Here is an 8,460-nt window from a genome sequence, read left to right as displayed (position 1 = left end):
GTAGAGGTGAAAGGAAAGAGGAGAGAGAAGAGGACCGAGAGAATGAAAGAAGAGATAGAAGGGGAAGGGGGAAAGAGAGATTAGTGGCGGAAAAGTGAAGTGGGGGATTTAGGGTTTTTAGTTCTCAAGGAGTTTTTTTTTATTTATTTATAAATATGTTGCGACCGAAATTTCCGTCGGAAATTTCCGACGGATTTGTATTTCGTCGGAAAATGTAATTTCCGACCGAATATTCTGTCGGAAAGCCCATATATTCCTACGGATTTTTATTCCGTCGGAAATTTTCGACGGAATAAAAATCCGTCGGAATTTTTGAGTTTTCCGACGGAATTACATATCCGTCGGAACCAATCAGTCGGAAATAGGCCTATTTCTAGTAGTGAACACAACTCTTGAATGATTTGCGACAATCCGATTTAGGGAAAGTGGTCAATGCCATGTAACAATCTATCCTTGGAAATGTTGCCACGATGAAGCGACAATCCGTATCTCGGAAAATTTGCCAAATTCCAATTTACTTTTAACCAACTTCTATCTACTTTAAGAAATATAAAATTACAAGAAGTAATTTTCATTTTTTATCAGCATAAGATCATATCCTTCAAATATAGCAGCAAATTCATATGGACTATGCATCACTTCTTTTCACCTCAGTTAAGACTCTAGCAGCATATAGTCATAAACATACCTGGTGAAACCTGTAGCTAGCATTATAGAATCGTGTGGTGACTGCTCAAGAATGACGTTATTCTTGCTAGTCCAAGAGGACCAACATAATTTTGCAAACATTGAAAGCACATCCCCTGATAGTCTCTCTGCCACCCAGCTAAGTCAATCCTGAAACGAAGAGTTGGGAGCTTCTATAATCTGTTTTGAAAATTGACTCACCCAAATTAGGCTAGCACTTGCTTACTTTAAGAGAGGATTAGTTTACTGTTAGATGAATATAGTTTACTTTTATGAGATATATACTTTCATGGACATAGGTTAATAGGTACAAGACCTAGCACAAGAACATTGTACGTGAAGTAAGAAGTAAATAGCTTAAATTAGAAACTAGGCTTGCGAACTTGGAAACCAGCCACCGAAACAAGCTCACAGAGGGAAAATATTTGCTCTTGCCTGATTAGAAAATAAAGCAAAGTGTGCTCGAGAAGTCAGAGAAATTCGATAAATTGATGGCTGCTGCTGCAGCAGAGGCTGCTGAAGAAGAGGAGCAGGCATCGGATGTCCAACTGCAGTGCTCGATCAGTCATTTCAGTCTCTATTTATCTGTTTGCCACTGGTTTGTAAGGAACTCAGGGGTTGTCTTTTCTATAAAGTAAATTGTACTAACGGATTCAGCTACAACGGCTTTCCCTATCAATTTACCCTTTTAGACTGATTATGAACAAGAATGCCCTTCCTTTTCTTGTGTATGATCAACTTGTTTTTCGTTGTTTCTCACTCCTCTTCTTGGATTTCCTATTACAAGAGTTAAAATATAAAACTATAAGTTTTCGTGCTGAAACTATTAGAAAAAGAAAGGGGGGGGGGGGGGCTCTAGATCAATCTTGTGGCCTAGGCAGTGACAGAGAAGAAGAGATTCTTGTAGGAATTAAGCTCCATGAGATTTTAATTTCTGTCATAATGTTGTACCCACAGAGAAAGATATCGGACTAATGGGGAATTCTATAGAATTTTAGTCTTTAATTAGGATTTTACATGCTAAAAGGTTTTGCAAGGTTCAATTTTATACAAATCATCACTCTTATTTTAGAATAAACCTGGTTACTCATCTATGATAAGGGCTTTGTACAACTTATATTCGAGCATATAACGCTTGATTGCTTTGCTTAGGACTTTTTTTTGAGAAAAATGTGGGGGATAAAATTGATAAAGAAATCAGATTACAACAAGCTCCGCAATAGCAGATATACCATGCGGGAAAGAGTCTGTATAAACTAGTTCAGCCCCCCCCCCCCAATCAGATGCCTGGAAGCTAAGTGTGCGACGGAATTCCCCCTTCTTCTTACATGACTGCAAGAGAACACCTCAAAGACCTTCCCAAGCTCACAAATGTCTTCAATTGTAAGATCAGTGGGAGTTCTACCTGGCCTTTTCCAGCAAACAGCCTGAACAACTTCAATAGCATCACATTCTAGTTCCACCTTTCTGAAGCCAAGTTGTTGAGCGAGAGTAGCACCCCATCTAGCTGCAACAGCCTCTGCCAGCTTCACCGTACCATCATCTAGCACCCTTCGAACTGCGATAGCTAGCAGCCTCCCACCATCATCTCTGATGCACACACCCAACCTCACATCAACGCCATTAAAAACAGCAGCTTTGCTTACGATCGAACAACTTAATTATTGGACATAGAAAATGCCCCAACTCAATCATTGGGAAAATCTAGCAACTAAATGTGCTAAAGTATTAACCACTCTCTTAACATGACTTCATCGAAAATCATCAAATTAAGACATTGAATAAATAACACGACCAGTCAAGAGAAACAAATAGTTAAGCCTAGACATGTAATCCCCCGTATTTTTAAGTATATTATTAATGAAATTATATTTTATTCATAATATTTATTTGTACTTTTTTCGGATTTAATTTCAAAAGTTTCAAATTATTTTTGGGTTTGATGAATGATTTTATTACAAAGAACTTTTTATGGACCTTTCTTCTATAATTTATGTCCAACAAACAAACCAAACCCAGTTTACTTTCTTAATTGACCCATTAATTTTATGAGGCCCAATATCCTACTTACCCTATTATCCTCTCTCCTATAAATATCCCATACATCCCCAAAAATTTTCCCACACAAAAGGTTAGTCTTATTTTCTTTCTCCTTTATTTTATGAATTTGTGTAATTATAATTATTGATTATGGGTTTTGATTTTATTGTATGAAATCAATTTAATTAGTATCAAATTGTATTTTAATGATTAAACTGTATAATTTCAGATTTTATAAATGTAATAATTTTCAGATTTTGTAAATTTTATAACTTAGGGTTTTTAATTATTGAAAATCATGATTTTAGGGTTTTTATGAACAATTGATTTAGGGCTTTTATAGTAATGATGTTTTGAAATTTTGGTAATTATAACTACTAATTAGTTTAACTTAATTCCAGATTAATTTGAACACGTAAATTCGTGTTTTAATGTTTAGATTTCGGTTCGTTAATATTAATCTTGTTTTAATCCCGATCAGGTTCTGAACTCATCCGATTTTGACAAAAAAAGTAGTGTTTTCCATGTGGAAACAATGTTTTAAGAAAAACTCACTACCGTTGGTAGTGTGTACCACCCTCTCATGGCCAAATTCAGCCTCTAAATATGATTTTCGGGCAGTTTTTGATTTTTAACGAAGTTTTTTTATGCTTAAAATTTTATCCTTGAGTTTGATTAATAAAATTAATTATATTTAAAGTTAATTAAGCATAAATATATGTTTTTATTGAAGTTTTAAGAGGTTATTCATCATATTATATTGTTGGAAATTATTTGGGTTAGTAATATTAATTGGTGGTTGTTTTCTAGGAAGTGATTATTCCCTAGGAGAATTTTAAGTGATTAAAAGTGGCACAAAGGATTGTTTGTACGAGGTACGTACATGTCTACTTCATTATACGTAGTATCATGTTTAGGTACCAAAAGGAAAGAACTTAGTTTCATGATTAGGGAACACTTGGATGGAAATTGTTTGGTTACACATTGATTTAATTCATGTGCTTATGTTTTTGAGACATGTTTTGGTGAATTGATTATGTTTGTATGGAATTATGGATGCAAACATTTTGAATTATATTGGATTAATTGTATGTATGGAATGTCGATACAAGCATAGTTTTATTGGATTGGTTTATTAACCATGTTTGGATTATTAAAGGGTTGGAATTGAATGGTTTAAGTGGAATGAATTTATTAATTATTCCACAAGGTTATTATTTATTTATTTATTTATTTATTTATTTGTTACTCAATCATGACTTATAAGTATGTTGAGTAAAGGTGGATTAAGCCGAATGGCTAGGTGAGTTGACTATGTTCAACAATTTTGGATAATTTAGAAGTTTAATGGAATTAAAGGTCAATTTGTAATGTGATCACCATTGTCCTAAATAAGATTAAAAATGAATTGATGTATGATTGTTATGTATGGTGTTCTTGATTGAGTCGGCTATTAATTAAAATTGTAATCACGTAAAGTGAAACATGGATGAGCAATAAAACTCTGGAAAGCGTGCACTTCTAGAGTATTGACAATTATGGATTAGGGTACACGGTGGTAGCCCGTGGCTTTTTGAGGCTTGTTTGATCAACATGTCCTCTTCTCTTTTGATATTTACATTTTATTTTATAATAAAAGTTAGATGGGATCCTAGACTAACTTTGTGAGAATGGAGTCGCGCCCATTCTTGCATCGCGCTAAACTTTTATTTCAAATGGTCATTTGGGACCAAAATGATTTGGTGGATTGGACAACCTGGTCTATTGCTTACTCCAAATTAAATTAATTAAATTAAATATAAAGAGTCAAGTGTTTGGAATTGGTTAGTAAGTATGTTGAGTCAATTGAATTGTTTAAGTGTAGAGTCTTGATTAATGAATTCGAGTTGTATGTTTATTTACTTCAATTGGTTGAGCGTGCCAGGTTTTTGTGCGTTGTAGCTTGTATGTACTCAGCTTTCCTGATTGCGTGCTTTTGTATGTTTTCTTTTGGTCATGGCCTTCGCCTTTCAATGACCCTGTGATGATCCAATTATTACACTTGTATTATTGGGGAGCAGTATCACACAGGTTATCTTGATGATGTGAAGTTCGGGATTTGACATACGCATTGTCAAGGGTTTGGTGTGGTTATTGGGGAGCAGTATTCGATTCTTGTGTTGAACTTATTTATATTTTGCTATTTCATTTATGTTTTGGACTTTGATTATTGCTTTGGTTTTAAATAAGGGCCTTTATGGTTCCAATTTGTAAGCTTTGGCTTATTCGTTTTCCAAACTGTGTTATTTTAAAGACTTATGTTTAGTTTTCCGCTGCAATACTTTGATAAAGCCTTAACGTTTTAACACGTGGCGGTAACATGTCAATGGTTCTCCATTATTTTATTTAAAGTAAGTGGTTTGGAAAAGGGAGAATTATTGGGTGTTACAAGACATTTTCCCCTTAATTTTCTCAACGATAGTGAGAGCATCATTCTCCATCCACACCCTGCTATAGCCAAAACACCTGCTATAGCCAAAACTATATGACATCTCAACCCCATAACACAAAGCAACAGCAACACTTGGTTCCCACATGCTAGTTCTTCTCCTTACTAGAGTGTTTAAATTCTTGCCGTTTGAGTCCCGCACAACCACTCCAAGACCCACTTCCTTCCCATTAATGATTGCAAAAGTAGACTATGCATTTTGAATAACTTTAGAGCTAATGTGATTTATTTTAAGTTATTTCGATTTACTTCTGAGCTATTTGAATAACTTTAGAGTGTTTTAATATGTACTTTCAGAGAACCTATGTAGGAATTATACGTAAACTGCAATTGGTTTACTTGTACTTGGTTTATATCTACTTCTGGAATTGATGAATTTATTAGAGCACAAAAACCACCTTCATGGAGAAGTCAGCAACATCCAACAGCAGCAACCTAGCATCAAAGTAGCAATGAAGCTCCAAAAAGTACAAAAATGTAAGCTAAAACATCCAAAAATTCATATAAATTCAATCGATATAATTTTAAAACAAGAGTTCACTTAATTCACATAGAATTGTTCAAAAACTCACCAAAATTCACATAAATTTGGATGCCAGAGTAATCTTATCTAGTTGATTAGGTAAAATCTAGCAACAAAGTCAATCTGTAAAATCATTCTCTAATTGAGAACTGGTAATACTAAATGTAAATTGCATATCAAAATTGAACGTATGAAGAAATTCAAAGAGTTCAATTTAAGAATTAACGATAACCCTAAATAATGAAATCGAAATTTAATGATTACTACCAGAGAGAAATAAAATTCTTACCTCAGAAGTTGCTTCAATGGAGTAGAGAAAGCTCGGATTCCGCGTCGATGGAGTAGAGAAAGCTTGGAAGCCGCATCAATGGAGAATTATTCAGTGCACTTGCTTCAATGGAGGAGAGGAATTGACTAGAGGAGAGAATTTGAAGTGAGAAAGTTTCGTGATGAATCTAGGCCGTTAGATCACGCACCTTTTGTGTTAGATCCGACGGCCTAGATTAGTTCCTAGTTCCTATTATAGGATTGGTTCTCATTATAACCTGGTCTAATATATATATATATATATATATATATATAGACCAATCAAAATACAGTTAATATTATTTATATACATATTATGATTTGCATGAAATGTACATACGAGATAAACAAATAGTTCCCTCTAGGTTTTCTCTTTGAGAGGTTTTTTGGTTCCCTCTAGGGCTTATCTATTTGGAGGGTTTTGGTAGCCTACATTGCTAGATTTTTTTAGCCCTTTTTTTATAAAGTTTTTCCTTCACTCTTCTTTAACCTTTTCTCTCTTACTATTTCACGTCCTTTCTTCTGGTCACAATTGTAAACTGTTTTAGGGGCTTTCACCGGTATTTTTATTTGTGGTAAAGCTCTAAAAAGCTTTTTAATTGCTTTCAATAAATGGATCTCATCTTCATGATGATGTTTATTCTGTTAGGCTTAATTTCTTTGTTTATTTGTTTGCCAAAGGTTGAACATTAGGGTTTCATAATCTCCAGAATTATCTAGAAGACCATATGAATGTTTTTTTTTCACACCGAACGACGAATTAGTGCTAACTCACAAATTGTATTGCTTCGAATGAAGGTTTTTGTTAAGGCAATCGTTGATCGAATATGCGATGTAACTAGTTTTAAGATGATTTATACATATTTTGGAATTTTATTAGATTTTCTAAGAATTTTTTGTAAATATTGTTTGGCTAGCTTTTTGTTAATGAAATCCTTTTTCTTACTATCAAAATTTAAAAATAAAAAAGAAATGTTTTACATACAATATCCCTACCTTTTAATAAGTTTGAGAAAACAAAATAAATAGTGTTTTGATGAATATAACCTTTAAAATAATTATTTACTTATTTGCCCTCATTATTATAAATTGTCTCTTTTTCTAAACTATTAAGAATAGTGTGTGGACATTAATACCTCCAAAAATATTTGTTTATATAATTTCTCATCATTAATGCAATCAACAACTATATATGCGGCAAATTGTCAAATAAAAAGAGCTCATCAACACATGACTAAAGATAGTGTGTGCATTGCACGCGTTAGCCTCCCTAATTGGATATATAAAGACAATTTTCTATGTATCTTAAAATACCCAAAACACAATCTCTCTCTCTCTCTCTCCCCCTCTCTCTCTCTCTCTCTCTCTCTCTCTCTCTCTCTCTCTCTCTCTCTCTCTCTCTCTCTCTCTCTCTCTCTCTCTCTATCAACCACCACCCACACCAACAACTACCCACATACTACCGCACCACTGATTGATTAGCCCACACCAACCACTATTGATTGTTTCAACATATGTATAGCTAATGTTTTCTTTAACAATATATCTTAAGAAACAAAGGTTGAGTTATATTGACATGATAAACTTTACAAAATATATATTACAAAGATAGCTAATGAAGATAATGTAATATTCTTATTTTTTTTAATAAAAAAACATAATTCTTCACAATGCTCTAAGCTAGGTGATGGAGATTATATCCAACTCTATAAAAATAAAATTGTATAATCAATAATGGAAGTATATGTATACCTACATATTAACAGAGTCAAATATATAATTTGAAGAGATAATTAAGTGTTATCAAGGATAATATCACTACAAGTATTATTCTTTACATATTTAATGTTAGATTCTTGCTTAAATTTTCCAATGTTTACAAGTTTTATTTTTAATTTTTATATTATTATCATTTAGATAAGTTAAAAATTAGATATGTTTTAATTTTGTGATGATTGATTCTAATTGTGTAGTAAAAATGTAATGACTAACATAATAATGGTGATGGCCATCGCATAACAAAATAGATAAATATTCAGCAAAGAAAGCTTAAAAATTAATTATTTCTAATAATTATCAAAAAAAAAAAACAAAACAAATTTGAGTTTAACCAAAACTCAAAACATTGGTTTGGGTTAAGGAGTATTCGACATCAGGCTCAAAGTGATCCGGCTAGAAACACTTGGCCTGGTAAACCGACCCAACCAATCAGATAAAAAGGTTTATTTAAGGTATGCCAAAACTACTTTCTTTTAAACAAAATTCCATACTTTAATACAAATAAGGAATTTTTATAATATACATGCATTCTAAAAATACGTGTACATAACACTAGAATATACGAAGTACATGAGAGCCATGGTCTAAAATGATAATATTTGAATTTAGTGAGAAACATGTTCCAAAATAAGAATAG

Source organism: Chenopodium album, chromosome 19 (genome assembly GCF_948465745.1).
Source record: "Chenopodium album chromosome 19, dcCheAlbu1.1, whole genome shotgun sequence".
NCBI classification, from domain to species: Eukaryota; Viridiplantae; Streptophyta; class Magnoliopsida; order Caryophyllales; family Amaranthaceae; genus Chenopodium; species Chenopodium album.
This window is presented reverse-complemented; position numbering follows the sequence as displayed.